The following is a 12,791-nucleotide window of genomic DNA, read 5'->3' as shown; positions in this document are numbered from 1 at the left end:
TGGTAACATCAGGAGGCTGAAACCTATGTGAGGGAGGAGAAAGTCTGGGGCATTCTGCATAAAATCTCCTTAATCTATTCCTTGATTCCAAGCTGGCAGAGCTGTTGCCTTGGTTTATCCTTATGTGATTTCACCATTCATTCAGAGAAGTCCTATGGCTAGTGTCCTATGGCAGGTGGTCAGACTAGATCACTGTGGTCCCTTCTGGCCTTGGAACCTATGAGTAAGTGCTCCTAAGATCTTGCCAAAGTCTTTAGAAATATCAGGTCCTTGCTTCATTGTTTCAGCTTAAAGTGGAAACAAGCTCCCTTCTATATAGGAGTTTATACGATGCTCGTCACCCTGATACGAGCACACAAAGAAAACAAAAGGAAGAAGATAGGGTTGAAGGAAAAGGCAATTCAGAGTTTACTTGGGGGCCTGTTGCTCAGCAGAACTGGACAGGCATTTAATCAAGGCAGAACTTGCAATGGAGTGGTTTCCTTCCAGGCATATTAAAGCAACTTCACATTCACTTCGGTGAAAGAGTCAAATTCCAGAGACAGCTTCAGGGTGGTACAAAGGTATTTACGGTTTGGTCAGGACACTAATGTTGTGCATGCTCTGATACCTATGGGAAGTGCCCTGGGATCTTTTATAAGTAAGGCCCTACTTGAATTGCAGGATAATTGTCAAATAATTGCAGCTGAGTTGTGGACAAGACGTGGAAAAGTAACAATGGACCATTATTATTTGTGGTCATTTAGAAAAGCTGATAGCAGGATCCCCACCATGTATGGCGCTGATGGCAGGGTGCTCCTGCTGTCAAAATTGTGGTGGAAACCTAGTATTGCAGGATCGGCAATATCATGAATTTATTAGGGTCTGATTTGGAACCTCAGTTCTGACAAGTGGTGGAGAAGTGAGCAGAATAGTACCTCTCAACACCAGTTTGGGGTATTGATTTACCAGGAAGGAGGTCACCTACAATAACTGATACCCATACCCTCTAGCTTATGGACGTTCTTGGCATGTCTCCTATTGAAGTTCCAACCAGGCCTGACCTTTCTAAACTTGTGCAATTGAGGAGAAAGAACCTGAGCTTGTAAGTCAGCACATCTTCACCAACTGAAAGACTAGAAAGGCTTTGCTGGGCAGTATGAATAGCATCTTATAGGGGACTTCTCAAAAGCATTCACATTCTTCTTGTGAAATGAATGAAAATTTTATCATTGACTTCACTGAGATGGTGTTGTGGCAATGCTGAGCTCCTTGGAAAATCCTACTCTTACATTCTGGAAAGTGCAGCAAATCCCATAGCAAGGTGTGATGGGGTGTAACTCACCACTGCACTGCCCCCTGCTGGCTGTCTGAGGAATTAGCATTATGCCCTCTTCCAGTGGTGTCTCACCTGCTGTCACCTCTGTTCCTGGACCCATGTCACTCCCAAGGCATCCTCTTCAGTGACATTTCCCTTTGGCTGTGTCACACTCTGTTCTCCCCCTTTCAGGGGAACCTGCAGTCTACTGTCTAGACACTTCCTTCAGTGGTAAATTGCAGCCTACGGTCTAGCTACTTCTTTCAATGGCTCCAGCACCCTCTTTGCCCTTGTATCAGGGCCTCAGTCTGCAGATCCCAGTGGCCTGTCAAGAGCTGCCTTTAGCTCTCTGGGTCTTTGTCTGCAGCACTGCTTGGTCCAGGGTGCTTGCTGTCCTCTGCCTGCAAGGCAGCCAGTCTCCCTTCCTTTTAAGCCCCGGAGCTGCTCTGTTCTGCAGCCCTTCTTATATGGGCCAGCCTGGCCCTGATTGGCTGCTCCTATAAACCCTTCTGTGATTGACGGCCTCCCTTTTCTGTCAGTGTGGGGAAGACACCTCATCACAAAAGGGTGTAATGTTGTGACTACACTAGGATTCAGATGAACTCTCAAACCCTGTACAGCAGTGTTTCTCAAAGCCGGTCAGGCCAGTTTGTTTACCTGCTGTGTGTGCAGGTTCGCCCGATAGCGGCTTCCACTGGCTGCGGTTTGCCACTGCAGGCCAATGAGGGCTGCGGGAAGTGACATGGGCTGAGGGATATGTTGGCTGCCGCTTCCCGCAGCTCCCATTGGCCTGGAGCAGCGAACCGCAGCCAGTGGGAGCCGTGATCGGGCGAACCTGTGGATACAGCAGCTAAACGAACCGGGCCAGCCCACCAGGGGCTTTCCCTGAATAAGCGGCGGACCGACTTTGAGAACCACTGCTGTACAGGACAGAATTTCACTTTATTTATGTCCAATCATTTTCACTCAAGTTATTGATTGCTTTGCTGCACCTAGTCAACTGAAAATATGTAACTTCATATGAGTAACAGAGAAATCAAGAATAAAATCAGCTGATGGGTGCAATAAGAGGCAAGTGATGCATAAATATTAACTGATTAACTCTGTCCTTGGAATGTCACAAAGAGATGAATGGGCACTTCGTTGGGAGATATGCTCGCTTACCCTTCCTGCATTAACTGAAAATAATGGTATACAAATAACCAAACTGTGTTTTAAGTCTGTGCAACAGAGCTAAATTGCTCTATTAGCACGCAGGGAAACTGCAGTGCAAGTCGGCCACTTTATTTCAGACTGTGCGCTCTGTCGACTATTGGCGTAGTGTCTGGATCTTTTTGACAGGGGATCAATAGCTTTTCATTCCGGTTGCCAATTGCCAAGATGGTGTTGTCTATCAGAATATATTTTGTTTAATCAAAGGTCTTTGGGGAGAAGTCAAGCATCTTACTAAGTAAGAAAAGTGACAAGTTAACTAAGAGCTTAAGTGGAAGAGAACGATATTCTATTATTTTGAGGCTACCACACAATTGCTGGATTTAACAGTAAAATTGAAAATAAGCCGTATAGTTTTCATAGAAGGTGTAGAATTTAATTAGAATACTTCATAATATTTCCAGAAGATAGGGGAGATTGGAAGTCAGAAAAAACCCAATATTGGTACATCTTTTGACTTGGCCTCATCTTGTTTCGCTTGCAACTTTAATCTTTGCCTCAAAAATAAAACAAGTAGTTCTTTTGTCCCAATTCTTGAAGTTTGTGAAATACATACAGGAAGAGGTGTGTCCAAAATATTGAAAACATTGTCAATGTATCAGTTGTGGGACTCGCTAGAATATAAACAATATATTGAAGAGCAGCTCCTGGAGGTGTGGATCAGGAGTTCAACAGGCTAGGAATTGTACAAACACACTGTAAGAGATGGCTTCTTCCCTAGAGGGCTTAAAATATCTAAAAGAGCCAGGGATGAAAGTAACTTAAATGACTTACCAGTATGCAGAGCAGCCGGGGCCCTGGGCAAGGTGGAAGAGGTGGGACTGGGGCCAAAATCCCACAGCTAGCCTTTCAGCACTGCCTAGCCTGTGCCGCCTCAGGCTTTGGTGCGGTTAAAGGGTCTGGAGCTCTGGTCGCAGGTGCAGTGATGCCAGCTGCATCCAGGAGCCCCGGGCCCTTTAAATCACTGCTGCAGGGCAGCTGCCCCTTTTGCCCCTCCCCCCCATCAGCGGTCCAGCTGGTATGGTCGGTACTTTCTTACCAGTGCACCTGACCGGACCGGACTGGCTTACTTTCACCTCTGAAAACAGTCTTAATAGGGTTTTATCTTCATCCTTCCTGTTGTTTGTAGTAATAAGTCATGAGGTTTTTTTATTCTAGGTTTCTAGGAAACACAACATTTCTGCCTCAGGGAATAAGCCAAACCCTATTGGACAGATGTGGGAAGAATCTTACTCTTAGGTACATGGTACACTTTCTTCGGAATCATCTAGTACTGGTTACTGCTCAAAACACTATACTGGATTAGACAGATTGTTTGTTAGTCTGAGCCACTCTCACTTTCTATGGAACTCTTTTCTGGAAGACTGTTGCTAGAAAATCTGTCAAATTCTTAGTTCTTCCTTACCTATCTAGTGCTGGGGTACCTGTCTTTTTAGTAGAGCTAAGTGAATAATTGCCCCTTTTTTGTGTGTGTTTTGGGGAGGCTGAACTGAAGAATCAGGGGCAAAGAAATCAGTTTGCTTCAAACCAAAATTACTACTTTCTTTCTTACTGTAACAACATTTTATCAGCTTTTCATTTCAGGTTTGTGTCATTCCCTTCCGCCTGCCCCGCATCCCCTGTATTTTTTGTTTTCTTTTTAAAAAAAAACACAACAAAAAAAATAACACCCCCCCCTCATTTTTTCAAGTGAGCAGCTGTATAAAAAGGACTGAAATGAATGGTTTCAACTTTTTTGGCAATTTGACCAGGGTTTGCAAATAGCTTTTTGTCAAATTTTACTTTTTCATGGAAAACATTAATAGAGATTTATCTTTGAAGAAGATTTAAGGAATCTCTAAATGTTATCACAAGTAGTGAGTTTCTTTTGGTACATTTATAATATCATTGGACGTTATACCTTACTCACAGGAGGCACTGAAATAATTCACCATTTAGAAACACAGATAGCTCTTGTAGATTAGTCTCCAAATGTTTGGAGGTTTAAGTTACTTGATAGTGTCCTTTTAATGCTCACAGCAGAGCAACAAGGCAGCTGAAATTACAATTGGAAATTCATGAATGTAAATTGATGCCTTTCTCAGTAAGTTGTCCTGGACACTGGTACCAGTTCTCCTTAGAAGAGAGCTGGGAACATGGCCTAGGAATAGATGCAGCATCTCTTTTAAACCTGGAGCGAACTAGACAAGTAAATCTCCAGAATGGATGAACAAAACAGTCACGCGTCCGCCAAACCTGAAGATGACCTATGTGTAAGTAGGTGATTTAAGTGCCCTCCACTATTGTACCAGATCTGTGCACCGAGGGTTAAACCTATTCATAAATTGACAACCTCTAAATTTTTATTGTTAATTTTGTTTTATCGCTTTGAATTAACAAGTCGATCTATTCTCCTGTCTTCTGATGCTTTGCAATGAGCGTTCATTGACAGAATTGAAATGTCTATATGGCAGTATGTAAGGGTTAGACTGGTTTCATGACAAGGAGCAGGTTTCTGCTAAGAAATCTATTTCCAGGAAAGAAATCCAGTGTTTATCCAAGTATAGCTACCTTTCAAATGTATAACTAAGGCTATCACTACACTGGAGATTACATTTGGCAAAAAGAATGAGGAGTCATTAAATAATTTAGTGTATTGTGATACTTAAATTGCTTTATTAGCTGAACTGCATTATATAGTGCAAAACTTGACCAGAAGCAGGAGAGAGTTGCATAGTTTGAATAAAATAGAAAACCTAATCCACAATGTTTTAAACTCTTAGTGCTTCTATTACTATAAAATGTTTTGGCTTAAACTAAATAACTCTTCGCAGTAAATCATATTATGTAACTATACAGCCTAGCCATTAGCGCTGCTGTTATCAACTCGGTGTTCTGGCATTATGCACAAAAGCTTGCCATGCACAGAAGACTTGATACATTGTTAATTTTTTTTTCCAGATTGATCAACAAGTCTGAAGTATGAATTTACACATGCACTCATTAACAGTACAAATATTAGGTAGCCATCATGCATTCCTATAGTTTGAGGGAGTAAGTGCGTCTCCTGCCTGCACTAAAATTCTTTTAAACATGCCCATCTTTATGATTAGGCCCTAAAGAAATTAATAAGAAAAAGATGACTAGGCTTCTATAGAAGCCTAATCTTGACCTGTGAGTGCAATTTGTGATTTTTTGGGTGCCCTATTTGATATCTTAAAAGAGCCTGATTCTCTTTATAAAAAAAAAAAATATGGTGTGTCCTGAGTGTTTTCTGAAGATTGGATCCTTAAGCTGTCATATTGGACACCCAAATTTACTAGTCACTTGAAAAACTTACTTGTAAACTTTTGACTGCAGCTGTCAAATAGACAACAATATCCTTTTTTCTATTTTTTAAGCTTTCTCTATTACTGTATTCATTAGGATATCTGGGGGGAAAAAAAAGAGATGATGCCTGTTAAGTCTATAGTACTTTTCCATAAAGGAATAGAAAATTGATTTTGTTAATTATTTAGAAACTGACATCATAGACTGGGTCAATGCTAGATGTTTAAGGATTAAATACAGGCATTTTATACCTTTCTATTGTTCTACATCTGTAGTAAACAAAGTTAAGGATGGTCTAAGTCTGGAGACATCTGAGAACTGCCCACCCTATCTGACTGTTGCTGATTTGTATTGTATTATATCTGTTCCTTCTGTAATGATGTCAAGAGCCCTTCTATTAAGGGGAGTAACATATTAGGGAAGTTAACATACAGCTGCTTTTGTAACTAAAAAGCCAATTAAGTCCGGCTTAGGCTGGTCGTTAAGCTACGGATGTACATGCTGCTCTTAACCAGAGCTGCACAGAAAAACAAACCTCTGTTGTTGATAGAACCAGTGTGAACTTGGCTGGGTTTGCAACAAGCAAAATACTTTAATATTTCTTCCCAAAATGGTTTTTCTGATGAAAGGCAGTTTCTGTAAGGGAAAAATTAGTTTTGTACTCAAACCTCCTTTTCTGCTCCAATTTGCGCTAATGCCTCCTAGCTGAGCTTCCACTCTGCCTTCTGCTGCTGCTTTTTGCATTCTATAGCTCATCTGCTGAAATACACAGAAAAGGACGTAACCAATAGTCCGAGGGATTGGAAAGGATTTTCTGATACTATTTGCTAAGCTCCACCCAAAATGGAATTGGTCAGTAAAGAATTCTCAAAGCAAAACTTGTTTTCTCACAGTTCCATCTACCATTGCACTGTGAGAGGCGACGTTGTTCCATGATACTTTTTTTTTTTATTACTACTACCCTAAGCTGCAGTAGCTGCTGTCTCTTTACTTTTCTATTCCTGCCAAAACGATGCTTCCCCACGCGGGGGCTGGTCATGCACAAATGCAGTGTGGGCTGCATACATACAATTTAGACAGTAAATTGTTTGGAACCATCTTTTTGTGTTTGTATATGCTTAGCACAACTGGACCCCGCACCATGAGGAGGAGCGAAGGGAGGTTCCTAGTTATAGTACTGCCTTAATACATTGGATTTGTATAGTAACTTAGGGGGAAAATGTGTAAACAAAAATCTTCTCTCTTCTGGGTTTAGGTTAGCTAAAGCGCTGCTTGAAATGTTCGCCATGGCTCACTGTACATTGATTTTTATTTGTTTGTTTTGTTTTAGGTATCAAATATTTCAGTCCAAATAGTAAATGCAGAAGAGAAGTTGGCAAAGAAGATACTTGCAAGGAAAAACTGTGGTAAATCCAAATCTAAGAGGAAAGTAAAGAGAACAATATGGAATTTTCAAAATACAATAATTCTGTTTACACTGGTTCTGTTTGTGATAGGTGTTATAACTTGGACCTTACTGTGGCTCTTCATTGGTGAGTTACTGAAAGCTTATGCATATTTCACACATCAGTATGTTACTGATGACACTCAGGCCATGGCTACACTGGAGAGTTGCAGCGCTGGTGGTGGGTTTACAGCGCTGCAATTTACTCACCGTCCACACTTGTAAGGCACATACAGCGCTGCATCTCCCTGGCTGCAGCGCTGGCTGTACTCCTGCTCTGCCTAGGGTATAAGGATTGCAGTGCTGGTGATGCAGTGCTGCTCCGCAAGTGTGGCCACCAAAAGCACTGTAATTGGCCTCCGAGGTATTCGGAGGTATCCCAGAATGCCCGTTCAGCCACTCTGCTGTTTTGTTGTGAACTCTGGGCTCCCGGAGCTGCTTATCTAAAAAACAAACAGCTCCTGTTTGCTCGAGCAGAGGCAGGCAGGGGGATTCCTTTGAAATGTTAGTATTTGCTTGAGGAGAGAAGCAACACGGCAGGGTGTGGGAGTTTTGGAGCAGCTGCTTATCTGGTCTGAAGGCTATTTGCATTTAGTGAATAAGAGAGGGGTGGGGGAAGGGGTCGAAACTTTTTAAAAATGATTGAAGGTTGGTGCTGTGTATCTTCCAGTTCTTAGAACTTGCAAGGCAGGGAGCTGACACAGTGTCAGCTCCAAAAATCCACTCTCTCTGTCTCCCCCACGCTCCCTGTCACACCCCACCCCACCCCCCTCTTTTGAAAAGCACATTGCAGCCACTTGAACGCTGAGATAGCTGCCCATAATGCACCACTCTGAAAAGTGCTGCAAATGTGGCCACACTGCAGCACTGGTAGCTGTCAGTGTGGCCACACTGCAGCGCTTTCCCTACAGCTGTACGAAGACAGCTGTAACTCCCAGTGCTGTACAGCTGTAAGTGTAGCCATACCCACAGTAAACCTGCTTTTAGGGCCTCAGTTGATCTGAGGTCTCTCTTCCTGCATTGCACGTGAATTGTTTCAAGACAGTCTTTTAGGATGCTTTCCTTTGTCCTCTATTGTATGTCTGCACTGCAGTTAGACGCCCATGACTGGCCTATGCCAGCTGACTTGGCCTTGCAGGGTTTGAACTAAGGAGCATCTAATTGTGCATAGATGTTCAGGCTCAGGCTGTAGGACCCTGCAAGGTGGAAGGCTGCAGCCCAAGCCTGAACATCTACACCACAACAAAATGCCTCTTAATTCAAGCCCAAGTCAGCTGGCATGGGTCAGCCACAGGTGTCTAATTGCAATGTAGATGTACACTTGGATCCTGCATCACAGTGACTTTTGCTTCAGTTGAATGTGGGACATGACTGCTGCTAGAATAACTCATTGCAGCTCCAAGCATCAGCCACTTTACAAAGATGCAAAGCATATTCTCCTCACAATGGCTAACATGCTAACTTAAATGCTCATGTAACACTTAGAGATCCCGGTCGTCAGTATGCAGGATCAAACCGGGGACCTTTGAAGTTTAATGCATGAGCCTCTACCGCATGACCTAAAAGCCAACTGTCTGTTAGCTAAGGCTGTAGGCAGACTCATTTTATTTCTCTTTAAGTGGTCTTGGTGCCACTAGATGGGACAGAACACCACACCCAGAAAGTGTGTGGGTTACATACTTCCCCTAGCTGAGTTGCTATCAAAAAGGGATTTAAAAAAAAAATAACCTTCTTCTATCTGTTTTGCAGTTGAAGCAGAAAACAAAGATGCCTTGTATTTCGTTGGATTATTTCGTGTAGCCAACATAGAATTTCTCCCGGAATATAGGCAGAAGGAGTCAAGAGAATTCCTCTCAGTGGCACACAATGTGCAGCAAGTGGTAAGAACATAGATCATGTTACAGTGTTCGCAAACAGTTCAGAGCCATGAACGATATTAGAAAAAGCTTCAGTTTTGGCAGTGACACTGGCTGTCTAAAGGGTTTTCCGCCTGGAGGAATCCTAGAAATGTAGGGCTGGAAAGGATCTTCAGAAGTCATTGTGTCCAACCTGCTGCTCTGAGGCAGGACCAAGTAAATCTAGAACATTCCCGACAGATGTTTATCTAATCTGTTTTTTAAAAAACCTCAGATGACCAGGATTCCACAACCTCCCTTGGAAGCCTATTCCAGTGCTTAACTCTCTTCTAATACCTAACCTAAATCTCCCAAACTGAAGATTGCGCCCATTACTATGTGTCCTACCTTCAGTGGACATGGAAAACAATTGATCACTGTCTTCTTTACAACAGCCCTTTAACATATTTGAACACTGTTATCAAATGTCCACCCCTCACCCCCACCTGCAGTCTTCTTTTTCTCAAACAAGAGAAAAAAGCCCAATTTTTTAACCATTCCTCACAGGTCAGGTTTTTTAAACCTTTTAGCTTTGTTAGTTGTTCTCATTGTCGTTACTGTCCTTGACTCTGCAATTTGGCCACATCTTCTCACTCAGAATTGCGCACAGTATTCCAGCTGAGGTCTCCCCAATCCTGAGTATAGCGGGATAATTACACCCTGTCCCCCATGTCTTACATCCAACATTCCTGTTAATACACCTTACAGTACAAATATTAGCCTTTTTTGCAATTGCATCATATTGTTGACTCATTGAATTTGTGATCACCATTACCACCAGGTAATCTTCAGCAGTACTGCTCACTAGCCAGTTATTTCTCCTTATGTAGTTGTGGCATTTGATTTCTTTCCTTGGTTTTTATTAAATTTCATCTTGTTGAATTCAGACCAATTCTCCAATTTGTGAAGATCACTTATTCTGTGCTCTCACGTACTTGCAACCCTTCCAGCTTGGTGGCATCTGCAAGTTTTATAAGCATACTCTCCATTCCGATATCCAAGTCATTTTAATGAAATTAATGAATAGTACCAGACCCAGGACTGACCCCTGTAGGACAGTACTACAGATGTCCTCACAGTTTGATATCAAACCACTGATAAAAACTCTTTTAGTACAGTCTTTCAACTGTACCCACCTTTTATAGTAGTTTCATCTAGACCATATTTTGGTAGCTTATGAGATGTGAGACTGTGTCAAAAGCCTTACTAAAATCAAAATATATCTACTGCTTCACCCATCCACTAGGCCAGTAAGCCTCTCAACGAAAGCAATAAGGTTAGTTTGTTCTTGACAAATCCATGATGTCTATTCATTAAAATCTTATTATCCTTCAGTTGCTTACATATTATTGTTTAATAATTTGCGTTCCAGTATCTTTCTGGGTATTGAAGTTAAGCTGACTAGTCTATACATTTCCAGGTCCTCTTTGTTTCCCTTTTAAAGATAGGTACTCCGGGGTCTCGTCTCACCCATCCTCTGAGAGTTCCCAAAGATAATTGCTATCAGTTTCAAGATTGATGCAGCTAGTTCCTTAAGTACTCTAGGATGAATTTCTTCAGGCCCTGCTGACTGAATGCATCTAACTTTAACTTGTTCTTTCCCTGTTTTGGCTTGAATTCCTTCCTTCCTTGTTACTCAGTACGACTAATATTAGCATCTGATTCAACATTTACCCTTTTTTTTGGGTGGGGGGAGGGCGGAAAACTGAGGCAAAATAAGCATTAAACATCTTTGCCTTCTTGATGTCATCAGTTATTAGCTCTTCTTCCCCAGTAAGTAGAGGATCTACTCTTTCCTGCATCTCTCTTGCTCTGAATGTATTTAAAGAAACCCTTCTTATTGCCTTTTATGTCCCTTGCCAGGTTTAATTTGTTGTGTGCCTTAATCTTTCTGATTTTATCCCTATTCGCTTGAGCTATTCTTTTGTATTGCTCCTTTGCAATTTATCTATGTTTCCACTTTTTGTAGGATTCCTTTTTGACTTTTTCCTATTGTTAAAAAGCTCCTGATGGAGCCATATTGGTCTGTTCTTATTCTTCCTATCTTTTCTTCGTATCAGTATAGCTTGCAGTTGTGCCTGTAATTGTGTCTCTCTGAGAAACTGCCATCTCACCTGAACTCCTTTTTCCCTCACATTTTGTTCCCATAGAAACTTATTTACCAGTTCTGTGTCTGTCTGTCTGCGTTTTTGATGTGCATTGTTCTTATTTTGCTGCTCTCATTCTTCTGTTTCCTTGAACTCATGAAATCATCATTTCATTATCACTTTTACCCAAATTGCCTTCCAGAATCTGCAAAATCAGGTCTAAAATGGCAGTTCCCATGGTTACTCCCTCCTACTTTCTGAAACAAGCTGTCCCCATACATTCTAAGAACTTATTTAAATTTTGTGTGTTCTCCTCCCTTCCCCCATATTACTTTTTCTAACAGATGTCTGGGTATTTAGTCCTCCACCCCGTTACTGCCAGGTCTTGTATTTTGAAGGTTTTTGTTGTTTGTTCTAGAAAGCCCACATCCTCACTCCTTCCTAATTTGATGCTCTATAGTAGACCCTTATTGTGACCGTGTCTGGAGTGGCTTACGAACATGAGTATCAATCTCAGGGGAGACTGTTACAAACCAGACCCAAACTGTCTCTAAGTTCTATACTTAGATTTCACTAGCCAAGTATCAACTGTGAATGCCTCAAGCATTGCAACAGCCTTAAAATGGAGTCACAGACAATCCCATTGCACGCTCCAGTCTGTCTTGCCACTCAGGCAAGTCTGCCTTTGTGATGGGATGGACCCTTGTACCAAAAATCACAACAATATTCAGCTTACTCCTAGTCCCAAGGGACCAGTCACTTAACCCAGGTCAAGTGCACTCTAGATCTCTCAAAGACATTGCTGATAGACATTCCTATGATAAACTAACTAAAGGTTTATTAATCTTGTAAATATAGTTTTTATTTCTTTTTCCTAGTTAAAGCAGGTAAATAGTCACACACAAATGAGTTATAGTCTTAGGTTCCAAAAAGTGATAGAAGCTGCTGTAATATGCAAACTCCTTAGTCTTAAAGGACATATGCAGGTTGGGGATCCCTTGCTTATGCTTAGAAATATTGCTCTCTCCAAATTCCAAGAAGCACAACAATACAATTTCTTCTTGACAGGGATTTTTATCCCCTTTTCCCAGAGGTCAGGCTGGTGTTTGTGCACATCTCCTCTTCATGGTATGGGGGGAGCAAACCACAATGTCTTTTGTCCATTGATGTTCCACAATGGCTTTTCTGATGTCTACAGGCCTTCAGGAGATGACAACTCTCATAATAAACTAGTATTTCACAGTTGGTAATGCTTCTCTCCTGACAGTGTGAGTTTTGGATTTCATCACAAACTCTTTTGTAGTTACAGAGCAAAACACTTGTCTATATCTCATGTTACAAAGCAATATTTATTAGAAGTGAAATTAATGCATTCAGTAACTCAAGCTTTTCATCAGGTCTAAACACATTTTATAAATCTAATACCTATGTGTTTAGTATTGTTAGAATAGGTGAGCCAGACTGATTTCTAGCTATGCATTTGTCAGTATTCGGTGAGACTTTGGCATGAGCTGGCCCCTGTCTGCCAGTGTCACAAACATCACCCC

At 41.7% G+C, this 12,791-nt stretch overlaps 1 protein-coding gene across 1 annotated transcript in view; it reads left to right on the top strand.

Moving 5' to 3' along the window:
* Positions 1 to 9,065: 9,065 nt before the first annotated feature.
* Positions 9,066 to 12,791, top strand: part of TMPRSS7 (transmembrane serine protease 7) — a 91,696-nt gene continuing 87,970 nt past the window's right edge. The window contains exon 1 of the mRNA XM_030548553.1: positions 9,066 to 9,142. The gene's annotated coding sequence lies outside the window, so the exon portion shown is untranslated. The remainder of the gene's footprint in view (positions 9,143 to 12,791) is intronic.

This window comes from Gopherus evgoodei, chromosome 1, assembly GCF_007399415.2.
Source record: "Gopherus evgoodei ecotype Sinaloan lineage chromosome 1, rGopEvg1_v1.p, whole genome shotgun sequence".
In the NCBI taxonomy this organism is placed as follows: domain Eukaryota; kingdom Metazoa; phylum Chordata; order Testudines; family Testudinidae; genus Gopherus; species Gopherus evgoodei.
This window is presented reverse-complemented; position numbering and strand designations above follow the sequence as displayed.